The sequence below is a fragment of the Tachyglossus aculeatus genome (genome assembly GCF_015852505.1).
Source record: "Tachyglossus aculeatus isolate mTacAcu1 chromosome 12 unlocalized genomic scaffold, mTacAcu1.pri SUPER_6_unloc_2, whole genome shotgun sequence".
Taxonomy (NCBI): Eukaryota; Metazoa; Chordata; class Mammalia; order Monotremata; family Tachyglossidae; genus Tachyglossus; species Tachyglossus aculeatus.
The window spans coordinates 12,923,617-12,939,061 of NW_024044829.1; the positions used below are offsets into that span (position 1 = coordinate 12,923,617).

Here is a 15,445-nt window from a genome sequence, read left to right on the forward strand (position 1 = left end):
TGGCTTCACTTCTGGTATAGGGTATCCACTGACGGCTGAGTACTTGTACAAGTGTCAGAAAGAGACCCACATTGTATATCTCGGGGAACAGGGGAGTCACAACGAGTTGAGAGTCATGGATGGAGAGACCTAGAGTTTGGTTGAGAAGTAGTAGACGTGGCAGATGGGGACAGACACAGACACAGGACAGGTGTGTAGGGTGGGGTGGAGAACGCAAAGTTCTTGACACTCAATGTTTTCACTTTCTCCTGACCAACCCTCTTCTTCATTCATTCCAAGGATTTGGGACCACTTAGCTCCACTGAGAATTTTGGGCCTCAAGACCTAAAGGTCTCTACTCTGTTCTAACCCTCCTTCTGACAGCCTTTGGACAGCCTTTGATCCAGTGAACCACCTGCTATGGGAAAGCCTATTTTTGGTGGCCAAGAGCTCCAACAGCCGTCTATTCCACAGCCCCAAGTCCCTAAAACCTGAGGATATTCAATAATATCCTTTATTGCTACAATCCCCAATCCTACTTAGGGTGCCCAGTGAAAGGAGTCACCTGACCGGTAAACCCAACAGTAAGCTGTTTTGATGCTTCATTTCCCTGCCTTTTTATGTCGGACAGACTTCGAAGGGAGCCTCTCAACTTAACCTACAGCAAGCAAGAAGACTTGATACAGGGTGAATGCCTTTTTTATGTACTCCTAGCCCTTGGCTCCATGGCAGGGTGATGTGTAATGGATTTTCTGATGTTTCCCATTCTTTCCAAAGAAACAGGACATAAAGAGTCAGGCGTTTCAAAGGTAGTTGAGTTGTTCCCCTTCATTGATCCTTGTCTCCTGGTGGTCTGTATCTTTTCACAGTAGTTGGCCCTTCACCTATATTGCAAGTCTGACATGTCTTCTTACACACAGCCATTACAACTCGTCTGCACCCTTGGTTCTGCATCTGATCTTCTGCCATACATTTTATCTTACATGGAAGTAGCGTGGCTCAGTGGAAAGAGCACGGGCTTTGGAGTCAGAGGTCAGGGATTCAAATCCCAGCTCCACCAATTGTTAGCTGTGTGACTTTGGGCAAGTCACTTAACTTCTCTGTGCCTCAGTTCCCTCTTCTGTAAAATGGGGATTAAGACTGTGAGCCCCCCCGTGGGACAACCTAATCACCTTGTAACCTCCCCAGCGCTTAGAACAATGCTTTGCACACAGTAAGCACTTCATAAATGCCATTATTATTTTTTATCATTATTATTATCTGTGTTTCCTGATTTTCATCTTATGTCTTGTTTTCAATTTGGCCTTCTACCTTACATTCTATAGTCCTATTTGGGCCAGGCAGGATCCAGAATCTATGGTCACCCCTCTTTTTGGTGAGATCATGTTTCCTTAAGTAACACCATACTCTCCACCTCGAAACATTTTCAGGTCTTGGTTTTGTGGACATGGTACTAATGTGGTTCTCCTCATACTTTTCTTACCCCTCCTCAGTTTAATTTGTTGTCTGGTTTTCTGCCTCACAATATTTAGGTTCTCTGTTCTTCTTGCTCGAACCTTACTCTCTCAGGGAGCTCATTCACTCACAAGGCTTCAGGTACCACCTCCATGAGGATAATTCACAAATCTGCCTTTCTGGTCATAATGAGAAAGCACTCCATCACCTTGCCCCGTCCTACCTAACCTCATTTCTCTCCTTCTACAACCCTGCCCACAGACTTCACTCCTCTGCTGCTAACCTTCTCACTGTGCCTTGATCTCGCCTGTTTCACCACTGACTCCTGACCCATGTCCCACCTCTGACCTGGATCACCCTCTCTCCTCAAATCTGCCGGACAATTACTCTCCCTGCATTCAAAGCCTTATTAAAGGCACATCTCCTCCAAGAGGCCTTCCTAGACTAAGCCTCACTTTTCCTCATCTCCCACTCCCTTCTGCATCACCCTGACCTGCTCCCTTTGTTCTTCCCCATCTCCCTGCCCCACAGCACTTGTGTACACAGCTGTAATTTTATTTATTTATATTGATGTCTGTATATTTGTATTGATGTATGTTTCCCCGCCTCTAGACTGTGAGCTCATTTTGGGCAGGGATTGACATTCTTTATTGTTGCATTGTATTTCCCAAGCACTTAGTACAGTGGTCTGCACACAGTAAGCACATAATAAATATGATTGAATGAATGAATGAATGAATGAATGAATGAATGAACCATGGATAGATTATTGTATTAGCCTCCTCACTGGTCTCCCAGCCACCAGCCCCTCTCCACTCCAATCCATTCTGTACACTGTTGCTTAAATCCTCTTCCTTAGACTTTGATTTCTATGGGGCATAAGCAATGTGTCTGATCTGTTCAACCTGTGTCTTCTCCGGGGCCTAGAATAGTGCTTGACACATAGCATGGGCTAGAGAAGCAGTGTGGCTTAGTGGAAAGAGCTCGGGCTTTGGAGTCAGAGGTCATGGGTTCGAATCCCGACTCTGTCACATGTCTTCTTTGTGATCTTGGGCAAGTCACTTCACTTCTCTGGGCCTCAGTTACCTCATCTGTAAAATGGGGATTAAGACTCTGAGGCCCACGTGGGACAACCTGATCACCCTGTATCCTTCCCAGTGCTTAGAACAGTGCTTTGCAGATAGTAAGCGCTTAACAAATTCCAATTATTATTATTATTATTATTATTATGAGCTATGAAAAGTGGTAGGGCCTAGTGGATTGAGCACAAGCTTGAGAGTCAGAAGGTCTATAGGTTCTAATCTATAGAATCTAATCTAATCTATAGATTAATCTATCTAATCTATAGAGAAGCAGCATGGCTCAGGGGAAAGAGCACGGGCTTTGGAGTCAGTGGTCATGGTTTCAAATCCCAGCTCTGCCACTTGTCAGCTGTGTGACTTTGGGAGACTCACTTAACTTCTCTGTGCCTCTGTTACCTCATCTGTAAAATGAGGATGAAGACTGTGAGCCCCCTGTGGGACAACCTGATCACCTGGTAACCTCCCCAGTGCTTTGCACATAGTAAACACTTAACAAGTGCCATCATCATTATTATTATTACTATTAATCCCAGCTCCACCACTTATCTGTTGGGTGACCTTGGGCATGTAAATTCACTTTTCTGTGCCTCACTACCTCATCTGTAAAATGGGTATTAAGACTGTGAACCCCATGAGGGACAGGGACTGTGGATTCCCCTCCGTGGCTTAATACAGTGTCTGGCACATAGTAAACATTTAACAAATACCACAAATACCACATATTAAGTGTTTAACAAATACCATCACTATTATCTTCTTGAAATTTCTCCCAGAGCTCACTTCTTCACTTCTCAAAACCCTCCTCTATCTCCCCGTGACCCTCCATGTCAAGGAAAAATTATTCACACTTGTGTTCAAGGCTATGTGCCATCTCACCCGATTCATCTATTTACTCCCTTCACCTGCCATTCCCTAATTCACTCTATTCGTTCCTCTCAAATTTACCTTCTAATTCTACCTCTCTCTCCATTCTCCCTGTTCTATCCTTTTGTTCACAATGTTCCCGTGACTTGGAACTCTCTCTCCTTGAATCCTACAGACCACAGCTCTCCCACATTCAAAGCGTACTGAAATGCTTTCTCTTCCAAAATGTTATCCCCAATGAATTTCCAGTGTCCTGAGACAAATAAACTTATCAACCATCAGTAGTACCTACGGAACTATTTATACCTAGCCTCAGCTCTCGTGTATACATGCTGATTCAACTGTACATTCAATGATCAATTTTGGTTAATCTTTGTAAATCATTATGTGTCTGCCTCCACAATTAGAGTGTAAGCTCCCTGTGGGCAAGGAGCATGACACTTGCTTAGTTTGTACTTTCCAAGAGCTTAGTATAGTGCACTGCACTCAAAGGGCATTCTATAAATGCTAATACTACTACTACATAGGGACAGGAGACAATGAGACATGTTGGAGGACAGACAAGCATGCCAAGGGATAGGGACAGATGTTGAGGGTTAGGGGAGACACCATAAAATTAGGACCATTGCTAGAAAATTGAGATGGATGCTGGGAGACTAGGATGGAAGTTGAGGGACGGGGAAGAATGCTGGGAGATTGGCTTGAATACTGAGGAATAAGGACGAGTGCAGGAAGATGGGGATGAATGTTGGAGAACCAGGATGGATGCTGGAGGAGTAGGATGGATCCTGAGGCAGGGGGATGGATGTAGGGGGAGGGAAATAGATGTCGAAGGATGGGGACAGATGCCTTGAGATAGGGGTAGATGTTGAGGGGTGGGGTCAGATGCTGGGATATTGGGATGACTACTGAGGAATGGAGATGGACTGTGAGAGATCAGAATGGATGTTGAGGGATGGGGACAGATGCAGGGGGATGGGGATGGATGTTGAGGTACGAGGATGAATGCAGGGAAATTGGGGTGGATGCTTAAATATGGGGCTGGATGCAGGGGATGGGGGTGGATGCTGAGGGATGGAACAGAGTTTGGACAATACACGTAGAAGAATGAGGTCGGTGCCTGGGATGGGACATAACCGTCCTGGTCTGGGAGACACTATCCTTAACAGCTAAGGGCCAGGAAGTCAGAATAAGACTTGCTTTTAATAATAACTGATAATTATGGTATTTGTTAAATGGTAAATATGTGCCAAGCAGTGTTCTAAGCGCTGGAGTAGATACAAGGTAATCAGGTTTCCCATGTGGGGCTCGTAGTCTTAATCCCCATTTTACAAATGAGGTAACTGAGGCCCAGAGAAGTTAAGTGACTTTCCCTAAGTCACACAGCTGATACGTGGGGGAGCCGGGATTAGAACCCATGTTTCCTGACTTCCAAGTCCGTGCTCGTTCCACTAAGCCACGCTGCTGACTGGGCAGAAGGTGTTCAGCAGCATCTTGGGGACAAGAACTGTGTCAATGGTCTTTTATTAGCACTTATCACGTGTGAAGCACTGTGCTAGGTGCTGGGGTAAATACGAGGTAAATGAAATAGCCAGGGTCCCAGCTCCGCATGGGGCTCCCAATCCAGGCCCAAAAGAATGCCTATAGGCTGTAAACTCGTTGAGAGTAGAGAATGTGTTTTTTATTGTATTGCAGTTTTTCAGGCACTTAATACAGTGCTCTGCACACAGTAAATGCCCAGTAAATATAATTGAATGAATGAATGCGTGAAAGCAACAACAACAATAATGGCGAAGGTAACAATGTAAGATAGTAGGAACGTAACACAAAGTAGCTTAACAGATGTTCGAGAAGGAGTCCTTACACTCCCCTCGACACCACTCGCCATCTAGGGTCCATGTTTAGGTATGGCATCGGTTGTGGTGATGGTTTGATGCCAATGTAAGTGCCTTACAGTGGTGAGGAAGAGATGCCCCAGGGTGTGGATGTCGACGATGGTCAGGACGAACACAGTCAGACTGCCTACAACACTGATCCAGACCACTGAGAGACAGAGAGTGAAGGTCGATCCCTGGAGGCAGCCATGATTTGTGCTGGGATATGCATCCTTCCCTCTGCCTGCAGGGTTGAAAGGGTGGGGAAGACCATCGTCATGGGCTGCAGGCCTCTGAACCCTGTGGCTATCAGCTTTAGCAACCCCACTCAACTCCCTATTCGGGGCTACAATTCCTGTCCTGTGCCCACCAATGTCCCACCATCCAGGACATTTCCTGACAAGTGATGACCTTCCAGATTGTGGGTGCAAGCGGTGAGAGGAGCATGTTTTCAATAAAAATGTCAGCGACCCATCAGGTAGCTTCTCTGGTGGGCTCATGATCCAAGTTCTTGATCTTCGAGTGGGACTCCCAAACAATGTCCCGACTGCCAAGGGCAGGGAGTACATGGTCTAGGGATGCAGAGTTGATGGTACAAGGTTGGGGGTGCAAAGCAAGGGACACAGAGCTAGAGTCACAGGGTCTGAGAGGTTTAGGGAGCAGGATCGGGTATATAGGGTCAGGGGCACAGACAGGGTGTGAAGGACTGGATTTGGAGGCACAGAGCCCATGTCGCCAGTCCGGGCTGGGGTCTCAGGAACCTGGGGACCAAGGGCAGGGATTCAGGGTCTGAGGGCACAGGGCCAGGAGCGCAAAGCCTGGTGTAGGTCTCTGTTATGCAGGCTGTAGATAAAGGGGTTCAGGAGCGGGGTGATAGTTGTGTAAATGACTGCGGCTACGGTGTCCCGCTCAGAGGAGAATTTGGATGATGACTGGAAGTAGACCCAAATGACGGTGCCATAGGAGAGCCCGACAGCAGCCAGGTGGGAGCTACAGGTGGAGAAAGCTTTGCGCTTCCCATGGGCCGAGGGCACCCGCAGAACAGCGGTGATAATGTGGGCGTAGGAGGCCAGGACCATCTGAAGGGCATTGTTGACTATGGTGGCCCCTTCTGTGTACACCACAAGGAAGTTGATGTGAGGATCGGAGCAAGAGATCTTCAACAGGGGTAAGATGTCATGGAAGTAGAGAGGAATTTCACAGGAGCCACAGAAGGTCATCTGGGTCATCAGGAGGGCGTGCAGCAGGGAGTGGGGGTGAGAAACCAGCCAGCAGGCAACCACCAGCAGGACACAATGCTGAGGGCTCATGACCAGAGAGTAACACAGCGGATTGCAGATGGCCAAGTAGCGATTTTAGGCCATCGCAGCCAGGAGGAAGTTCTCGGTGGGCCCAAAAGCAATGAAGAAATACATCTGGGCCAGACAGCCACGGGAAGGAACGTCCTGGTGTCCAGTGAAGAGTGTCCCCAGCAGGCTGGGCAAAGTGGTAGAGGAGAAGCCGATGTCTACCAGATACAGGTTGGCGAGGAAGAAGTACATGGGGGAGTGGAGGCGGGAGTCTGTCCTGATGGCCAGGACGATGAGCAGGTTCCCCACCACGGTGACCAGGTACAGACACAGGAAGAGCACAAAGAGAAGCCGCTGCTGCCCAGCGTTGGCGATGCTTTGGAGCGTGAATGTGGAGCCATTGGTCTGGTTTCTTGTCTCCATGGGGAAATGACAGAGGTGGAGGGCAAGGAGCACGAGAAACATCTGCAGAGGCATGATCACCGTACACAGCTGGAATGGCAGGGCCACCAGAAACAACTAAAGACTAAAGGGCACTGGAAATAACTAGAGGAAAGAGGTACAGGAAACAATTGGAGGGAAGGGGCATGGAAAACAGCTGGAAAGAAGAGGCACGGGAAACAGACTTTGCACCCGGGATGAAGAATTCCTGATGGCGGGCAGGAGTCAAAGAGGGGAAGTGCACCACCACCTCATCAACACACACACACACACACACACACACACACACACACATCTTTTAGGAACTTCCCCTCCATTTAGCTAGCCAAATTTTCTGGAACCACCTGATCATTTCATTGCACAGGTTGCCGGGTGAGTCAGGGTTGCTGGATGGTCCTTACTGGGTCACTGGGGGAGACTCAGAGGTGGAGCCTGAAGGTCAGGGGGTTTGTATGGACTGTGTTGAGTCACTGGGAGGAGAGTCGGGGATGGAGAGGAGACAGAGAAGGTAGTGGGGTGGTCCACCCCTAACTCGGAAGGCTGGTGTCCAGGAAGACAGTAGCACATGTTATCTCCCAGCATCCTGGAAGACCTGTCAGTCAAAGACAGCATCTTGAGCTGGCTTACCCCTGGTCTGGGGAGACTCAGGTCAATCAAAGCCCCCATTACAAGCTCACCTCCTCCAGAAAAAGTTCTCGAATTGATTCCCATCTTCCCCATTCTGTCAACTCATCATGGGACTCCCTCTAAGGTCACCAGTGACCTTCTTCTTGCCAAATCCTGAGACCTCTATTCCTTCCTAGTCTTTCTCCACCTTTCCGCTGCCTTCAACACTGTCCATCACCCACTATCTTATAAACATCCAACCTTGGCTTCACTGACAAGGTCCTTTCTTAGTTCTCCTCCTATCTCTCTGGTAGCAACTTCTCAGTCTCCTTCACAGGCTTCTCCACTGCCTCTCACTTTTTAACTGTGAGGGTACTTCAAGGATCAGTCCTGGATTCCCCTCTGTTCTCCAGTTACTCTCATTCCCTTGGAGAACTCATTCACTCTCACAGCTTCAATTTTATCCCTATGTGGATGATTCCCAAATCTACATCTCCAGTCCTAATCTCTATCCTTCTTGGCATTCTCACATTTCCTCCTGTCTGAAGGATAACCCATATTTAGTGTGCCCAAAACAAAACTCCTTACCTTCCAACTCCAACTGTAGACAATACCACTATCCTCCTTGTCCCATACCTTTGGTATTACCCTTGACTTAACTCTCTGATTTTCTATTACAATGCAACCCACCCTCTCTGCTCCTCTAACACCAACCAATTCACTGTACCTCAGTCTCATGTGTCCCACGACCTACCATTGTTCATATCCTCCTCCTTTTGGCCTGGAACTACCTCCCTCTTTATATCAGACAGTCCACCACTCTCCCCATTTTCAAAACCCTCCTAAATTCACATATCCTCCAGAAACTCTTCACTGACCAACCCCTCATTTCTCTTATCTGCCCTCCCGGACACTTGGATGTGTTCACCTTAAGCACTTTGATACTCACCCTAGTTCCACAGCACTTATGTACACATCCTTATAATTTACTATGTCCCCTATGTGTAATTTATTATAATGTCTGTCTCCTTCTATAGATGGAAAGTTCACTGTGGGCAGACAACATGTCTACCAACTCTGCTTTAGTCTCCCAAGTCCTTAGTACACTGCTCTGTACAGAGCAACTGTTCAATAAATAACATGGAATGATTTACTGATTGTTGATTGATTGGGAGTTGATAGAGCCCTCAGTGAGGAGTTGCGTTTCCTGGAGGGGAACCAGGGATTGGTAGGCCTCATGTCTCATCCCCTGCTCCTTCTGTTCCCTATTACCCTCCTGAGCAGATTTTCCCCAGCAGCCAGCAGAGCGAGGCAGCACATGGGCATAGGCATCCAGCATTCAAACCAGGACCTGGGGCCAAATGGATGAGAAGCAGCAAATGTTCTGCCCATTCATGGGGCAGCAATTATTTCCTCCCAGCTGCCCCTGGCGCCCCTTGAAGAGTGGCTGGTCTGAGTGGTTACAGCCACTGGGCAGTGGATTCTGTCCTCAGGCCCGTGGCAGTGCCAGCCCAACCATGTCCACCGGGTATGAGGACTGAGCGCCCAGGGTAACCACGTGACATGGACAACAGCGAACTTGGCCCCCACCCCAGCCCCTCTTCTGTCACATTCTCTGCTCCACTCTGCAAGTACGATTTCCCAAGTCTCCCCAGATCTTCTTAGTATCTCTCATTTTCCCCAATTTACCCAGGTCTCCATAGTCCCACTGTTTCCCAGGCGTTCCTAATCTTCACAGTCTTCCCAGATCTCCCATCTCCTCTCAGATCCCTCCAAGTATCCCCAGTCTCCTCACTCACTCAAGCTGGAGTGAGCTAGGTACTTCCAGACTGAGGATAAACTTTGTCTCTAGAAATCAGGAAAGCAGAGAAAGACTGTTCATGGCTTGGAGAACAGGTGTAGAATTGAAGTCCTTGTGTTCCTTATAATCTCCCTTGGAGAACTCATTCGCTCACACAGCTTTAACTACCACCTCTATGCAGGTGATACCCTATTCTACATCTCCAGTCTTGATCTCTCTCCCTCCCTGCAATCTTGCATTTTCTCCTGCCTTTCAGACATCTCTACTTGAATGTCCTCCCTTTTGAACTTCTTACCTTCCCACCCAAGCCATGTCCTCCCGCTCACTTTCTCATCACTGTTGGCAACACCACCTTCCTTACATCTCATAAGCCCCTAACCTTGGCATCATCCTTGACTCCTCTCTGTCATTCAACCTACATATTCAAACCATCACTAAATCCGGTCAGTTCTACCTTTATATCTCTAAAATCCACCCCTTCCTCTCCATCCAAACTATTATGACATTATTCATTCACCCATTCATTAAGTTGTATTGAGCACTTACTGTGTGCAGAACACTGTACTAAGCACTTGGGAGAGTACAGTACAACAATAAAGAGACACGTTCCCTGCCCTCAGTGAGTTTACAGTCTGGGGAGTGAGCCAGGAACGAATACCAATAAATGAAACTATGTATATTTGGGGCTGGGAGGTGTCAAGAGTAAAGGGAGCAAATCAGGGTGATGCAGAAGGGGAGGGAGATGAGGAAATATGGGGCTTAGCCTGGAAAAGTCTCTTGGAGGAGATGTGCCTTCAGTAAGGCTTTGAAGCAGAGGGAGAGTAATTGTCTGTTGGATTTGAGGGGGTACGGCATTCCAGCCCAGAGACAGGATGTAGGCTAGAGGTTGGCAGCAAAATAGGTGAGATCGAGGCGCAGTGAGAACGTTAGCACTAGAGGAGCAAAGTGTGTGGGATGGGTTTAGAAGCAGAGAAGCGAGATGAGGTAAGACGGAACAAGGTGGTGGAGTTTTTAAAAGCCAAAGGTGAGGAGTTTTCATTTGATGTGGAAGTAGATGGGCCACCAGTGGAGTTTTTTGAGGTGCAGGATTACATGTCCAGAATGTTTTTGTAGAAAAATGATCGGGGTTGCAGAGTGAAGTATGGATTGGAGTGGAGAGAGACAGAGGCTGGAGGGCAGCAAGGAGGCTGATGCACTAATCCAGGAGGGAACAGATGAGTGATTGAATTAATGTGATAGCAGGTTGGATGGAGAGGAAAGGGCAGATTTTAGCTATATTATGAAGCTGAGACAGACAGGATTTAGTAATGGATTGAATATATTGGTTAAATGAGAAAGGAGCCAAGGATAACACCAGGATTATGAGCTTGTGAGATAGGAAGGATGGTGGCGCAGTCTATAGTGATGGGAAAGTCAGGCGTAGGACAGAGTTTGAGTGGGAAGATAAGGTGTTCTGTTTTGAAAATGTTAAACCTGAGGTAATGGGAGGACATCCAAGTAGAGATTTCTTGAAGGCAGGAGGATATGTGAGACTGGGGAGGGAGAGAGATCAAGTATGGAGATGTAGATTTGGGTATCATCTGCATAGAGGTGGTAATAACAAGCACTTATGCTTCCTTGATTACTGTATCAGCCTCCTTGCTGACCTCCATTCCTCCCGCCTCTCCCCACCCCAGTCCAGACTCCACTCTGCAACCCAGATCATTTTTCTACAAAAACGTTCAGGACATTGTGCTTCCCAAGGCTTAGTAAGATTCAGGCTTGTGCTTCCCAAGCGCTTAGTACAGTGCTCTGCACATAGTAAGCGCTCAATAAATACGATTGATTGATTGATTGATTGACATGTCACCCCACTCTTCAATAAACTCCAGTGTTTGCCCTTCCACAACCACATCAAACAAAAACTCCTCACCATTGGCTTTAAAATATTCAGGCACCTTGCCCCTACTCCCTCACCTCACTTTTCCTACTACAACCCAATCAGAACACTTGGTTCTTCTAATGCTAGCCTTCTCTAACTACCACACTCTTGTTTATCTTACAGCGGTCCTCTCACCCACATCCTCTCTAACCTGGATCGGCCTCCCTCCTCATATCAGATAGATAACTGTTCTTCCCCACTTCAAGATCTTATTGAAGGGACATCTCCTCCAAGAAGCCTTCTCTGACTAAGCCCTCCACTCCCACTCCCTTCTGCATCACCCTGACCCTGACTGCACTACCTCCCAGTCCCAGAGCACAGATGTATATATCTATAATTTATGCATTTATTCATTTGTTGATTTAAGTATATTAATGTCTGTCTCACCCCCTAGACTGTGAGCTCATTGTGGGCAGGGAATATGTCTATTTGTCATTGTATTGTACTCTCCAAAGGGTACATTGATTTTAAATATGATTGAATGAATGCATTGAATCAATGAATGAAAGTTTGTTGCTCCAAACTACAGACCCCGGGAGTCTAGAGTTTCTTATGCGGGGAAACTGAGGCAGAGGGAAGGAAGAAGAAGGAGGAGACATAAGGCTCCTAAAAACGCCACTCTATGCTCCTAGGTTGTGCCAACTGCTGCTTATGAGAAGCAGCGTTCCCTAGAGGATAGAGCATGGGCCTTGGTGTCAGAAGGAGCTGGGTTCTAAACCCAGTTCTGCTACTTATCTGTTGTGTGATCTTGGGAAAATCACTTAACTTCTCTGTGCCTCACGTACCTCGTCTGTAAAATAGGGATTAAGACTATGAGCCTCTCGTGGGACAGGAACTGTGTCCAACCTGATTAGCTTGTTTCTACCCCAGAGCTTAGTACAGTGCCTGGCACATAGCAAATACCACTGTTACTTTTAACTGAGCTGGATGGACCAAGGCTCATCAGGTCTCTAGACCAGCCTCGCCATTTCTGGCAACATGGATATGTTCTGCCTCCCACACCTGGTGCCCAGATGCTCCTGGGATCCTGAGTGGTTTTAGTACATTTGCTTGGAGTGGGCAAGAGCCAGAGTAATAATAATAATAATAATGTTGGTATTTATTAAGCGCTTACTATGTGCCAAGCACTGTTCTAAACGCTGGAGGGATACAAGGTGATCAGGTTGTCCCACGTGGGGCTCACAGTCTTGATCCCTATTTTACAGATGAGGGAACTGAGGCACAGAGAAGCAAAGTGACCTGCCCAAAGTCACACAGCTGACAAGTGGTTGGACCAGGATTAGAACCCACGACCTCTGACTCCCAAGCCCGGGCTCTTTCCACTATGCCACACTGAGTAGCATCCCCTACTCGGTATGCTAAGCTCCTCACTGCAGTAACCTTTCTTGATTTTCAAATTTGCTCTTGCTATTGTATCTCCTTGTTGTTCAAATTTCCTCTTACTGTCCCATGGGTTTTTGCTTCCCTACATAGAGCGTGAGTCCCGTTGGGGCAGAGGCCATGGCAAGGCAGGCCGCTTGTCACTCACCACCGCACTTAGCATAATGCCTGGCACCGAGTTAGAACTCACAAATACCACTACTGACCGGCTCAAATGACCCAGTATGAGTATGCAGAGCTGCTGTAGGGTAGGGTCCATAGGGATAATGGAAATATCCAGTCTGCCCATTGCCCCCAAACCACGGTTGGCTGCATGCATATACATGCATATACCTGTGCAAGTGTGCATGTATGTGTGTGTTTTGTCTATGTTTGGGGTTTGGGGAGGGGAGATATATGTGCCCAAGTGTCTGAGTGAGTTCCTTCCACCTGCCTCCCCAGCATTACTAACCTGGCTGATCGGACCAGCAATCACCACCGCTGCCACTGCAGGATGGAATCTACTGTCTTCCCTGAGCTCCACCTGTCTCGATGGCAGGAAGACTCAGAGTAGGTTTCAATCACTAGGATTATTTACCATGGTGCAGGGCCACTGGGATATGCAGCTAGGAGTGCCCTCCACCCTCCCCGAGGTACACCCTGAGTCATCGTCTCCCAAGGACCGCCCCCCGGGGAGGGACAGGAGCAGCTTGGGATCTTCCTTCCAACAAAAACCCCTCCTGGACTCCCTGCCTCCCCGCCTCTCCAGCTCCCTGGCCTGGGACTTGAGCCAACAAAGAGCCGTGATCCCGAGGGTAGCGCTCACACTAGGGTGTATGGCTCTGTACAAGTGCTGGCCCTAAAAGGAGGCAAGGATTTTAGTGGGGGACACGGAGGGACAGAATTATCCAACCAAAAATCCATGCTTTGGGTGTGTTCAGTGCTGATTGGTTCAGCTGATTCAGTGCCGTTCTCTTTAAGACACATGGGGTGTGTACATGAGTGTGTGTATTGACCTCGTTCTCATTCACGTCCTCCCCCTGGCCCTGCCCTTGCCTCATGTAGGCATGGCCCAGCCCGGGGTACTTTGCGGGGGGGGGGGGCACCCTTTCCTCCTGAAGGATGCCTGCAGGTTGGCAAAAAATGGGGACCACATCCAGATCCACTACTCCGGAGCAAAATGCCCAGAACATCAGAGAAAGGCCTGAGGTATAGGACACCTGTGCTATAATAATTAACAATTATTATCACAATACTTGTTAAATGCTTATTATGTGGCAAGCACTGTTCTATACACTGGGGTAGCTATGAGGTGATCAGTTTGGACATAATTTGATAGCAGCTTCCCCTGCCCTCCTACAGCAACCAGCAATAGACCCAGGAACAGCACACAAATGAGCCACTGCTGCCTTTTGCTTGAGTGAGCTGGATTTGAGGGAAGGAAAATCAGGAAATTTGATGCTGGACTGATTAGGCTGTAGACATTAAAGGAAACTGAACTCTGTAATCAGGCTGTATATTTACGTTGCTTGGACCTGGGGGATTTGGTAGACAACCCCAAATCCCTAGTTATATGAAACACAGGAAAGCCTAAACTATTTCTCAGTGATTGCCATTTCTCAGCGTTCTACCAGTAGGTCCAGAGGTACATCTCGATGTCTGGACAAGGGCTAGGGTGGAAGTCCAAGGTCTGTTCGCCTTATCCACGATTCTCCATCACTCCTTCGCCCAAACTGGCCCATCTCCCTCGACCTCGCCTCTGACCAAGGGACCTTCTTCTGGGGGCTAACTCTCAGCTGTACTGTGCAGCTGGGGTCTCAGCTGTCCAAAGTGGTCAAGAGGCTCAGATAGTTCTCTCTGTCTTCCTGCCTGGTCTAGTCCCCGTTAGGCTGGAAGCTCACAAGAGCAAGGATCTTGTCCTTCTCTAAATTTCACAGAGCAGGTACCTGACTTCCACCGTCCTTCCTGTAGCTGGGTCTGGCCCTGGGCAGTCCTGCCCATGAACCCAGGACCTTTTCATCCTTTCTCCCTTGGAGGAAACAGTAAGGGTGGGTCTGCATGAGGAAGGGACTCCATGCAAACGGGACCCCTAGAGGCTGTACTGGTTGGGAACATCTGGAATCCCTGGATTCTGCCCCTCTGGTCCCTGAGACCGTCACTGGGTCCTTATCACTTCCAGGAGGGTTTGGGGCAGGTCTCTTGGGAGATGCTGTCCACATGGCCCTGGGGCTGATCTGGGAGAGTGTGTGTGTTTGCGTGTGTACATGTGTGTGCACATGTCCCTAGGTGTATGTCTGTATATGCATGTGTACATGTGTGTGAGCGAGACTTACCCTTCTGCCGCTTCAGCATTACTTATCTAATCCATTTGTACGGTGATCTCTGACGCAGTCACCGCATCCAGTGGCTCTTCTATCTCCACTGACTTTGCATCACAGTCTCAGTGTCTTTGCCTCACCACGTGTTCCTGTGTCTCTGGCCGTGGTACCCACCAGACACATAGTGGTCTGAAGGATGGCTTGGCAGGAGCTGTCCTTACGGTCATTGGTCCGGTTGTGGGAAGGGCCAGGGTCATTCTGGGGGGAACTAGTCAATCAATCAATCAATCAATCCTATTTATTGAGCGCTTACTGTGTGCAGAGCACTGTACTAAGCGCTTGGGAAGTACAAGTTGGAAACATATAGAGACAGTCCCTACCCAAAAATGGGCTCACAGTCTAGAAGGGGGAGACAGAGAACAAAACCAAACATATTAACAAAATAAAATAAATAGA

At 48.0% G+C, this 15,445-nt stretch overlaps 1 pseudogene; it reads right to left on the reverse strand.

The window, feature by feature from the left end:
* Positions 1–689: 689 nt before the first annotated feature.
* LOC119921376 lies at positions 690–15,023 on the reverse strand (annotated as a pseudogene).
* Between the last annotated feature and the right edge of the window lie 422 nt (positions 15,024–15,445).